The sequence below is a fragment of the Leopardus geoffroyi genome, chromosome B2 (assembly GCF_018350155.1).
Source record: "Leopardus geoffroyi isolate Oge1 chromosome B2, O.geoffroyi_Oge1_pat1.0, whole genome shotgun sequence".
In the NCBI taxonomy this organism is placed as follows: Eukaryota; Metazoa; Chordata; class Mammalia; order Carnivora; family Felidae; genus Leopardus; species Leopardus geoffroyi.
In genome coordinates this window covers 93,534,077-93,546,212 of record NC_059332.1, presented here as the reverse complement: position 1 = coordinate 93,546,212, position 12,136 = coordinate 93,534,077, and the positions used below count along the sequence as shown (strand labels likewise).

Sequence of the window (12,136 nt, the reverse complement as noted above, 5' to 3'; positions counted from 1 at the left end):
ATTTCTTCAGCAACTTGTTTTCCCCTCAAATATTCTCTTACGTAATTCTGATGACAATCCCTAAGAAAGGCTGGATGCATGCCTTTATTTCTCAATTTCCACGGGAGGAAATTAAAGAAGAGAGAAGCCAAGAGACATAGGTCAGAGTGGAACCTAGGTCAGAGTGGAACCAAGTTTCCCACTATTGGTTCTAACGTTCTCATTGTATTAGATAGAGCTTTCTTGATTTCCAAGAAAAGATTATTTGCTGATGCAATATTTTGGAAGCATCCTTTGCTGGATGCATTTTGAGCTGGCAAAAGAATAAAAAAGATAAGGAAGACACACTAGACGTAAAATACTGAAAATACAAATGTGCGTTATTTCTCTCTCTCTTGTGAGGCTGCATTCCTAGTTCTCACTTCTAAAATAATTCAAACAAGGAAGACACGATCCGCTGGAACAGCTGCAGACTCCTTTGAAGGGTTTAGCAGGCCCTGGAGAAAAGGTCTTTTTTGTTTGTTTTAATACTGAGAAAAATTCTATTTTGTCTTAGATTCTACATAGACTTGAAAACTTGTGAATACTTGTATTCTATCCACATCAATGGAGAGTTAGGGGTATCTTACTCTAGCAAGAATGCACAAGTCTCGTGGTAGTCATTCAAAGAAATTTTAGGTAAAACACAAGTGGGAAAGAAATTAAATAAGATGATGGATAGAACCAACCATTATTTTAATAGGTTCAATTTCTATGAATTAAATTTTATATTGAAAATCTGTATGCCACAGTAAGGGCAATTTATTTTGTGTTTTAAATATATTTTATTCAAACAAATAAAGAAAATATTTTAGCAGTGCACTGTATTTCCACCAATGACTAAACTAACATTAAATGATGGAGTGTTAAGCATGTACTCTTATTTAGCAGTGAGGATGGAGATAGAGACCTGAGTACTAATATTTTATAAGTATTCCTCTTGAAGAGTACCACAGTGCTAGAAGATTCAATATTGGTTTTCAATATTGCTGAAATTGTAAAGAAAGCATAGAAGAAAATATTAGATCATGTAATTAGCTATGTAATAAAGCTTTGTGGCAAATTGAAGTTCAAAGTTTTATACTGGAATCATCATTTTAAAAAAGATATTCCTACATGGAAGTCTTTGCTGTGCCTCTATTCATGGAAGGAGTGGATGTAGGAAATGTGTATGACTGAGTAAAACAATGAAGGCAGGACTTGGCAAAACATTCAAAACTGATGGGCTTGGGGGCGTTGGCAGCACAATAATACTCATTTCTTTTTTCATCTTAAATTTTTACATAAATTAAAATGCATATCTTATACTTTGGCAAAAATCAAACACAGGAGCTTCCTGTTTTTATGGTCTTATAAGCCATCTCAAAATTCTTGAATTTAAATTCCAGAATTTATCATATAATCTATTCCTTTTGATGCATATGGTTGATTTTCTTCTAGTATACCAATAAATTACTCTTGTGGGAATGTAGAATAGCCAATAGACTACCCTATATACTTAAATTTGCTTATTTCCCTGATTTCTTTGTTGAATGGTACTGATATTCCTGATTTTTGGATTATGCTTTAGATGTTCAGATAATCAGAAAATGTCCTTCCCTTTCATTCTCCTTTCTGTTCCCAGCGTGCTTTAATTCTGAGACCCACTCTTCCCTTGACTGTGGAAAAACTACAGTGATTTTCTCAAACCAATTTAGACTTTAATGTGATATGTCCTTTTTTTTTAAACTCAGATGATTTATTATTTATAAGCCATTTATTTAGCATGTATTCTTAATTTGAATATATTTTACCTAGTATTGTTATTTAATTTTCATTTAAAAGTTACATGTATATCTATGGCTTAATGCATAACTAGATAATAAGTGAGAACAATGTGTTATACTTTTCTGTATTATTTTTATATTTTATCTTTATGAGACACAGTAAATTTGGATTTTGGAAATGAACTCATCATGTTCATTGCATGGGCTAGTTGCTTCAGATGCAACTAGTTTTCTCTATTCATCCATGTTCCATACCAATATCTTCTCTCTTTGTGCCATTTCATAAGTAAGGTTGGAGGTATGTAATATATTTCTTTGACCCACTCATTTATCATTAAGCAAAGACAATAATTTTTTAAGTTTATTTATTTTAAGAGAGGGAGAGAGAGAGACAGAGACAGACAGGGGCAGAGAGAGAAAATCTCAAGCAGGTTTCACACTGTCAGTGCAGAGCCCAATGCAGGGATAAACTCACAAACCACGAGATCATGACCAGAGCCGAAGTCAGATGCTATCCTACTGAGCCACCCAGGCACCCTGACAAAGTTTTTAGTTAAACATGAAAAAAAATTTTTTTACAACTATGAGATAGGAACTTTTAGGAAGATTTCTGAGTCCACATGATTTCTCAGATTAGAGTTAGATTTTACCAATAGGAAACAGAAAATACAGACATGGAAAGAAAGGGAAGTTGAGCTCATGGGACTCTATGAAGAGTCTTAATTCCTAAGTTATTAAAATCTTTATCCCAAGGGTCATAATTCAAAGGGGAGTAAATAGGACCATTGATTCAGGAATAGAAGCGGCCTGTGGAATGAGGAAGATTTACTGAGCCCTTGGGTTACCTGTAAACTACTGAGGCAAACAAATAATTTCTTTTGGTTTCAAATACTATGACTATGATGTTGCTCTGGCCTAGGAGAGACTTGTAGTGTTGAAGCAACATAAAAATATGGTAGGAAAAAAAACATGGACAGTGTAGGTGAAAACAAGATAAGGATATCTGAACCTCTTGGAAGGGTGCGTTAAGGATAAAATCTGGTAGAGAAGAAGCTGCCAGCCATGCTCTTGTGATATTAATATTGTTCAAGGTATAAGAATTTGCATGTTGAAACATGCCAGTGGTGTTTGAGGAATTGAAAAGCTAGTGGTCAGAGGTAAGGGTCACTAGCTAGATTCAAATTTGGAGAATGGCAAAAGCCATGCTATGACAGACCGTAATAGTCCATTGTTGAATTGCTGTAACTTGATGACACTGTAAAAATATCTTTTAGAGAAATTTTCAGCATATTCCTATACTAATTCAATCTTTCTCCCTTCACTGGGAGAAATATTATTCCAGGATGAAGTTGAATTTTTATTCTTAAAAGAATAAAATTTAAGGTTTTTTGAAACTGTGTTATATCATAGAATTTAATTTAGATAGGATAAAATTGATATTTCTCATTAATAAGTCTTTCTACTTATGAAGCTGTTATATTCCTACTTTTAAAGAATTGCTGTTTATGTTCATGTATAGATTATGAAATTTCTTTACATGGGTCTAGAAAATTATTTTCAAGTTTTTTTTCTTAGATCTGTAAATGTTTTGATGTAATTGTGATAAAATCCTTTTAAAATATATTTCCTAAATGTCTGATAATCTTGTATATGAAATGTATTGCTAAGTCTTTATTTTGTACTCAGCCAACACTGGGAACTACTGGTTAGTTTCACACTTGTCTTGTAAGCTGTTGAGATTTTTAGGAAAGCCTTGTATCTATAAAAATACAAAGAGGCAAATTGTTCCTCTTATTCTGTATTTAACATTTAATTTGTTGAGTTTTTTTTAATTCCCAAAGTAATGCATAATAATAATGCTTTAGGTGAGCTACTTTAAAAGAAAAAAGTCCTCTAATTTTAATATCATACCATTGATGATAATTTTGATTGTGATTTCACATTAATATTATTCCTCAGTTAAACCTAGTTTCTAACAGTTTATAATTTACCAAATAAGACCTCTACTCACCCCTTCAGAAATAGATTTGATTTCATCATCTTTTGAGATGACTTAAATTCTTATTGTGCTCTGGCATTCTAATAGTACTTAGTAATAAACTTTTTTTTTATACATACAATTTTAAGTATTTATTATACTGTGTTATAAACAGTCTAACTATCTTCATATTCTACTAATCTAAATCCATGGAAATATTACTCATATCCTCTTCAAATGAAGTGTTTAGTATGTAAGCATTCATCAAAAGGATATATGAATTATTTCCTGTCTGGATCTTTAAACTTTGGATGTACTTGGTATTTCTTACCACTGAGAAGGTATAGAATCCTGACCTCTCTGCTTATGATCAGCTCTCCAGGAATTATAGTATTTGGTGAAATTCCTCTATGTGACCAGAAATAAATTAACATTTTAAAAATGATTATGATTTGTGAAAGAACCTGAAATAGTGTTATCCCTAGAAATGGAAGTTTACTACTACCCAGACAGCAAACTTGTCAACTGTTTTGTGCTCGTCACTAAAAAAAAAATTGTCTAAGGGTGAAGTTCCCAAGAATTCAAATCTAAAATTGGAATTGAGGAGAAAAGTTAAATCTGTTTTCTCCTCTACTTCTTTCTATTATCTTAGGAAGGAAACCCAAGTACCCTTGCTAGCTTTCATTACACACCTGACCTCTCTACAAGCTCCTTTGGGTAGAGTTCTTCTGTAAACACAGAAATAGAAATCACAGCAATTACCTACCACGTTTTTTTAAGCTCTAAGGCACTTGAACTCATGACAATGAAATCAAGAGTCACATACTCTACTGACTGAGCCAGCCAGGTTCCCCTATCTGACACTATTGTTCTTCCCATGTTCATTTTGTTCTAAAGACTTCTTGTTGCCCACCTATTTGCATTGGCCTTGTTCCTGCCTTCATAGATAAGTTAGATTGGATTGCATTGTTATATCTTTACTATGTTTGTTGTGTCCTCCTTAGTCAGCAAATACAACATATCTAAATATAACCTATTTCTAAGAGCAGTTTTGTACTGAGTCAAGTATCATGAAATGGCTACCTTATTTGTCTTAAGGAATTTTCCTTTTATCAGTGCCCAAAGATTTTACCCACTCACACATAGTACTTGTTTGGTTTTATAACAACTTTAGGGATGCAGGTCATCATTCGTTCAGGGAGCATAGGAAAGTAAGCACATGATTTGCACAAGTGTGTGTGCTTTACAGCCCAAAGCTTTTTATCAGGGATCTTTGACAGTCAGGTCAATAGATTTAAAATCAAATACAAGGACTTTCTAGAAGGGTACTCAGTTAAGAAAGAGACAAAATATAAGCAGCTCAAGTACAGACACAGGGCAGAACTTGAAGTGTTCTGAGTTTACAAGGACAAGTCCAAAGTCATTCTGAGTAATTCCATTTCCACTGCTCCTTCTCCATTTCCCATCCTGTTTTTACTGTCCTCCTTCTATTGTAGAAGACTACACATTCTTCCTTGAAAGAATCATATTAACCACTTTTCCTTTTTACAAAACGTTTTATTTATTTTTGAAGGAGAGAGAGATGGAGCATGAGTGGGTGAGGGGCAGAGAGAGACACTGAACCTGAAGCAGGCTCCAGGCTCTGCACTGTCAGCATAGAGCCGGACGTGGGCACAAACCTTGAGATCATGACCTGAGCTAAAGTCCTGCTTAACTGACTAAGCCACCCAGGCACCCCTACCAGTTTTCCTTTAATTTCAAATTGTTCGCTAAATGTATCAGCCTGCAACATTCAGTTGAAAAAATTATTACAAAGTGCTTAAACTGTAAATAGTTACCTGAACATAAATTCTAGGAATTTTGTTATCAAAGTTAAGAAAGATCTCCTTCTATCCATTTTCTTCTTGGATACTCACTTCAGAAGGGTATTGTCTTTGTATAAACGTATTGCTAAAGAAGAAAGTCTTATGTTTTAATTAGTAGTAAATTTTGCACCACACAGAACAATTCTCCAAACAATGAAGTTGTGTGTTTATTTAGCTTTAGATTGTGGCATAGCTTATATCGTGAATTTTTCATCTTTTAAAAAAAATAATGAATGGTCTGAAATATTTCCAGAAATCAGAGGCAATTCCTGATGTGGCAGTATACTGATTTTTCTGATTCTTTGACTCTTGAAATGATATTCATATGTCAAAACCCAACACAGATATCATTTTTTATCAAATTATATATTACCCTCCTAGGCAGAGTTAACCAATTCCCTCTCTATTTCCAAAACACCTGTATGATAACTTCTCTGATAACACATGTATAATAATTGTACCAATAGCTTGTATTCTTTGTGTCTGTCCTACAATAGAAAGTTAGCTCCTTGAAAGTAGGCACTATTTTATATTTCTTCATTTCCTTCACGTCTGGAGATATATAATAAATGAAGAATGAATGAAAAACTGAAATAATTACTATAACAAAATTTGGTGTTATATTAAGCCTATTTAAAAAATTAAACCCATTGAGGTGCCTGAGTGGCTTAGTTGGTTGAATGTCTGACTCTCGGTTTCGGCTAAGGTCATGATCTCACGGTTCGTAAGTTCAAGCCCCTCAATGAGCTCCACACCACAGAGCTTGCTTGGAATTCTCTCTTCCCCTTTCTCTCTGTTCCTCTCTCTCTTAAAACAAAACAAAAAAAAAAATTAAACCCATTCATTTGTTAAGCAAGTATTTGCTTTAAGATCCTACTAAAATCAGTCCTATTTTTAAGCCCTGAGGATATAGCAGAGAACAAAATCAACTAAAATCCCCACTCTAATTGAACTCATGAGCTAGAAAATTATGAAACTGTAGAAATTTGACCATTTTATCTACAAAAATGGCAAATGTATATGGTTCAAATGAATATATTTTAGTGGAAAATGATTTTAAGAAACTAGATTCAAAGGTTTTTGAAGCAGTGGTTGTATTTCCTTTACTTGTTTTGTTCTTCATGGTGGTTAACATCAGAAATGTCAACACTCATACACCAGCCAAGTCTGAGTGAGTAATCTTCTGTTACCTGGGTTACTGAAATAGCCTCCCTCATGGACTCCCTGCTTTGTCCTTTTAGCTCCTGTTCTTATCAAAGCAGTCCAAGCTCAAGTCTATTTAAAATGTCTATGAATCAGATCTTAATACTGTTTCACAAAACCCTATAGCGGTTTCCCGTTTCACTAAGAGAAAGCACTAACTTTCTTGCCATGGCCTACAATGACCTTATATATTCTAGTATTCCACTTTTCTTCCCCTTTGGCATCCTGGTTTCATATTGCAAACATACGTGCTCTAGCTGTTTCCCCCACACTGGCTTCTTCAATATACCAGTGATGCTTCTTCTTCAGGGCCATTGGACTACTTCTTTCTTCTCCCTGGAAAACTCTTCCCTCAGATACTTAATTGACTAACTCCTCACCTTTTTCAAATTCTAGCTCTAATTTCTCAATGACGTTATTGCACTTTCAAATGTTACCTATCATTCTGAAGCACCCATACCTTTTCCTATTTTTCTGTTTCCCGTAGCCCAGGACATATTCTATCATACCATACAATTAACTTATTTTTTATAAGTTAATAGACACATATTCATTTTTATTTATTTATTTATTTATTTATATTTATATTTATTTATACACACACATATACATACATATATATTTTAAATATTGTTCACCATTATCCCTATGACCCTAGAACAGTGGCTGGCATACAGTAGGAGCTCAAAAAATATATGTATGTGTTTTTAATGGCTGGATAAATGTTGGCCATTTTGAATTAGACTGGATTGTCACATACTATTTGAAAAATAGAGTATACTAATGCTCCTCCTACCTTAATATTCTGCATTGTAATCCAGAAGAAAATAATGGTAAGGAAACTACCATTTATTTATTACCCAATGTTTAGCAGGCGATATGCTAGAAGACTTATTCTATTTCATTGGACTCTAATAACTCTATAATAATAGCGATTTTACTGAGGAAGCTGAGAATGAGGGAATTAATATAACTTATGGCCCCACCTGGAAGTGTTAGAATGCCTTATGCCTCCTTGTTCTTCCTATTACATTGTATAGCTTAAAAATATTTTTTAAATAATTGGCATAATCTACAAAATACATGTCAATAAGTTGTGTAAATCCTCTGAAAATAAAAAAAAAGAAGCAATTCCATCTCTATTGTATATTGGCTTAAAAGCAGGTGGGTGGGGTTAGAGGAAGGAATCTATTTGCCTATTGATTAGAAAGTCACTGCTGCTGTTTCTGTTAGGTTACTGCGAATACATTCTTCACCAAAGAGGAAAAAATAGTGCTAAAATTTTTCATAAAATAATCCTGCTGTGACAGCCAGTTCAATCAAACCAGCATTAGAGATGTATACCACAGGTTTTTGTTGTTGTTGTTGTTGTTGTTGTTGTTTTATAGGTTGTTCTGATAGGGAGTTAAGTTTAGATGTTACCTTTTCAAATGAGTGAAGACTTTTATTTACAAGTGTATCTTTGCCAAATATTATGATCTTGGAAATACAGCTATCAAAAAGTCTTTGTTGCTTCATGTAAACTAGAAATAAAGTAGGCTGGTTTTTTTTTTTTTATGCTCAAGTATGGAACTCTTTCTGACTACATAGAGACATCCAAATGTCATAGAAAGTCCCTACAATTGTATGGCAAACTCAAAATTGATTTTTATATGTATTTGGAAATATTATCTACTGCCTATTCAATCCTATGATTAGGAAAGTACTAGAGTTAATGATCCTTTTTTTTTTTTCCTTTAAAATAGGGAGTTCCCCTTCAGAGTAAAATCAATTATCTTCTTGGTTGATCTAGAATATTTTTTCCCTTGCATAATGCAATGACATTGTCAATAATGTGTTTAATGTAATATACCCATTTTGCCATACATAATATGCTGTTACTGATTTCCTAACACAATAGTATTATGGTGTGGGATAGTGGACCAAAAATTGAGGTAGTTATGACTGCTAAATAGAAAAGATTGATGAGTTTCATGGTGTGTCCAACTATGGTTTTTCCTTTTGTCCTATTAAAGTGTGCAATAGTTCATAGTGAAGACTGTGTATAAAGATTTGTTTTATATGGGAGAACAAAAACATAAATAACTCTTTTGTATTACGGTATGTAAACCATGTTATATAGGTAGAGGATGATCTTTCACATATATTTGGAGACTCACGAGATTTTAGTTTCTTCATATAAAAACCTTGTAAGTTAGGTCTTCCAAATTATGAGTCTTTTTCACTAAATACACTTAAAATTTTTTTAATGCTTATTTTTGAGAGAGAGTGAGAGAGAAACAGAGCACTCAGGGAAGGGGCAGAGAGAGAGGAAGACACAGAATCCAAAGCAGGCTCCAGGCTCTGAGCTATCAGCACAGAGCCCAAAGTGGGGCTTGAACTCACAGAACACAAGATCATGACCTGGATGCTTAACCAACTGACCCACCCAGTCTTCCCTAACTGAATACACTTTTTAAATTTATTTGCAACTTACCCAGTTCTCCACATGGTTCCAATCCTTTGAAATTGGTTGAGTCTTTTTTAGGACCCAATATCGGATTTTATATTGGTAAATGTTCCATGCATACTTGAAAAAAAAGTATTATGTTGTTGTTGGGAATGTTCTGTCTATTCCAATTAGGTCAGGTTTCCTTATTGGGTTGTTCAGTTCTTCATCTTTACTCATTTATTTTTTTCTGGGTGTTCTATCAGAAATTGAGAGAGATATGCCAATGTTTCCAGCTATGACTGATGAAAACCCATTGCAGCAGGGGCAATGGGAGTTTTAAAAATAAAATCTAACCCTGGGAGAGGGGGAGTAATACATGCCAGGCCCAGAACTGCAGGTGAGGAGGGAGAGGAACACTGATGAAGGCCATACCTGTGAGACCCACTGACACAGAAAATGCACACCTGCTTTGGCCTCTCCATCCCCTCACTGGGATAACAAGTCTTGGGGAAAAGTCACAATGGAACATAGCTGTGGGATTTGCAAGACACAGACTCTGAGGTACAGTGCAAAGGGAAAAGCTAAGGCTGAGTGGAGCTAAAATTTAGAATAACTGCCAAACACCTAAAAATAAGATATTGCTAGCACAATGTTAGTTATTAATTTATTATCATTATTCTAGAATTCCCATTTGTTCCTGTGCTCTAAAAAATTACCAGTCTTCTAACTATTTCCTTGAACACAACACAATTAATGTTAAATTCATGTGTTAACTCTTTGGTCTGTTCCTCTTGATTTTTTTTTATTGTGTCATCATGTCTTATTGTAGAACTCCTTCTTTTTTGATGGGTTCCAAACAGTATATATTTATAAGTTAGAAGGGACCTGAGGCTTAGGATGATGATATCTTATTGAAAAATGTATTAAATTGGTTCTCTCTAGGGGACAGAGAAACTAATAGATCTAGAACAGTTTAATCTTACTGGGGAGTTTGGGTTGCCTGGGTGGCTCAGTTGGTTAAGCATCTGACTTTGGCTCAGTTCATGATCTCATGGTGCATGAGTTTGAGCCCTGTATAGGGATCTCTGCTGTGGGTGGCTCAGTGATTAAGCATTGGACTTTGGCTCAGGTCATGATCTCATGATGCATGACTTCAAGCCCTGCACTGGGCTCTCTGCTGTCAGCATGGATCCTCCTTCCTTGGATCCTGTCTCCCTCTCTCTCTGCCCCTCCCATGCTTGTGTTCTCTCTCTCTCTCTCTCTCTCTCTCTCTCTCTCTCTCTCTCTCTCAAAAATAAACACTAAAAAAAATCATACTGGGGGCGCCTGGGTGGCGCAGTCGGTTAAGCGTCCGACTTCAGCCAGGTCACGATCTCGCGGTCCGTGAGTTCGAGCCCCGCGTCGGGCTCTGGGCTGGTGGCTCAGAGCCTGGAGCCTGTTTCCGATTCTGTGTCTCCCTCTCTCTCTGCCCCTCCCCCGTTCATGCTCTGTCTCTCTGTCCCAAAAATAAATAAACGTTGAAAAAAAAAATTTAAAAAAAAAAAAAGAAAAAAAAGAAAAAAAAATCATACTGGAGATTTAGATCTCGTACCACTAGACTTCCCACCCTGTGTGTTCAGGTTCATTTCCAATTCTTTTTTTTTTTTTTTCTGAGAATATAACCTTTTATGGTTCTTTCTCAAAGCATAGTTATTTATGAATTTCCCCCTTCTTATCAGTTCCTGAATACATTTTTTTTCTTTTAAAGAACTGGCAGAAGCCTTTGAGCCATGCATACCTGCCTGATTTTTCTTTCTTCCCTGAGTATTAGCCCCTTAGTTCTGCATTGCCTTGTAATTATTTCTATTCACTTGCAGTTTGAAGGTCAGTCCTAATTTCTTAGTCTATCATTGCTGGTCTAAATGTAGTTTTATTTACATTTCCAATATTATGAGTAAGGTTAAGCATTTTGCAATAGGTTAACATTCCACGTGCATTCATTTTCTCATGGATTGTCTGTTTATATTCTTTTTTTTTCTCCCAAGATTTTATTTAAATTCAAGTTAGTTAATATATAGTGTAATATTGGTTTCAGGAGTAGAATTTAGTGATTCATCACTTACATATAACACCCAGTGCTCATCCCAACAAGTGAACTCCTTAATCCCCATCACCCATCTGGCCCATGCCCCCACCGGCCTCCCCTCCTGCAACCAGTTTGTTGCCTCCCTCTTTGTTTTTATTTTATTTTATTTTTCTTTCCCTTCCCTTATGTACTCTGACTGATGATTAGATTGAGGGTGTGTATTTTGGCAAAAAAATACCACTAAATGTCCCCTTCTCTGTGTATTATATCTTAAAGGAAGTGATTTTGATTGTCTTCTTACTGATATTAATTTTGATCAGTTTAAGACAGTATCTGCCAAGTTTCTCCACAATGAAGTTACTATTTTTCGCTTTGGAATTAATAATTGGGGGAGATACTTTGAAGTCATGCAAATATGTTCCCTTTCCTCAAACATCTGCTTATTAATATTAATGCCTTTCTTTTAGGTGCTATAACAAAAATACCACAGAATGGTGGCTTACAAACAACTGAACTTTATTTCTCATGGTTCTGGAGGCTGGAAGTTCAAGATCAAAGTGCCAGCATGGTTATATTCTGGTGAAGGCTCTTTTCTGAGTTGCAGTACGCCCACTTTTCACTGCATCCTCACATTTTGAAGGGACCAGGGTGCTCTGTTGGGTCTCCTTTATAAGAGTACTAATTCCATACATGAGGCCTCCACTTTAATGTCTAAGCACCTCCCAAAGACATAACCTCCTAATACCATCCCGTTGGGTGTTAACATTTCTACATATGAATTTTAGGGGGGACACACACATTCAAACTATT

The 12,136-nt window shown here is 35.0% G+C and overlaps 1 long non-coding RNA gene across 1 annotated transcript in view; it reads left to right on the top strand.

Moving 5' to 3' along the window:
• The window catches only part of LOC123608779, a 368,747-nt gene that overhangs the window by 154,898 nt on the left and 201,713 nt on the right, over positions 1 to 12,136 (top strand). The gene's annotated exons all lie outside the window — the stretch shown is intronic.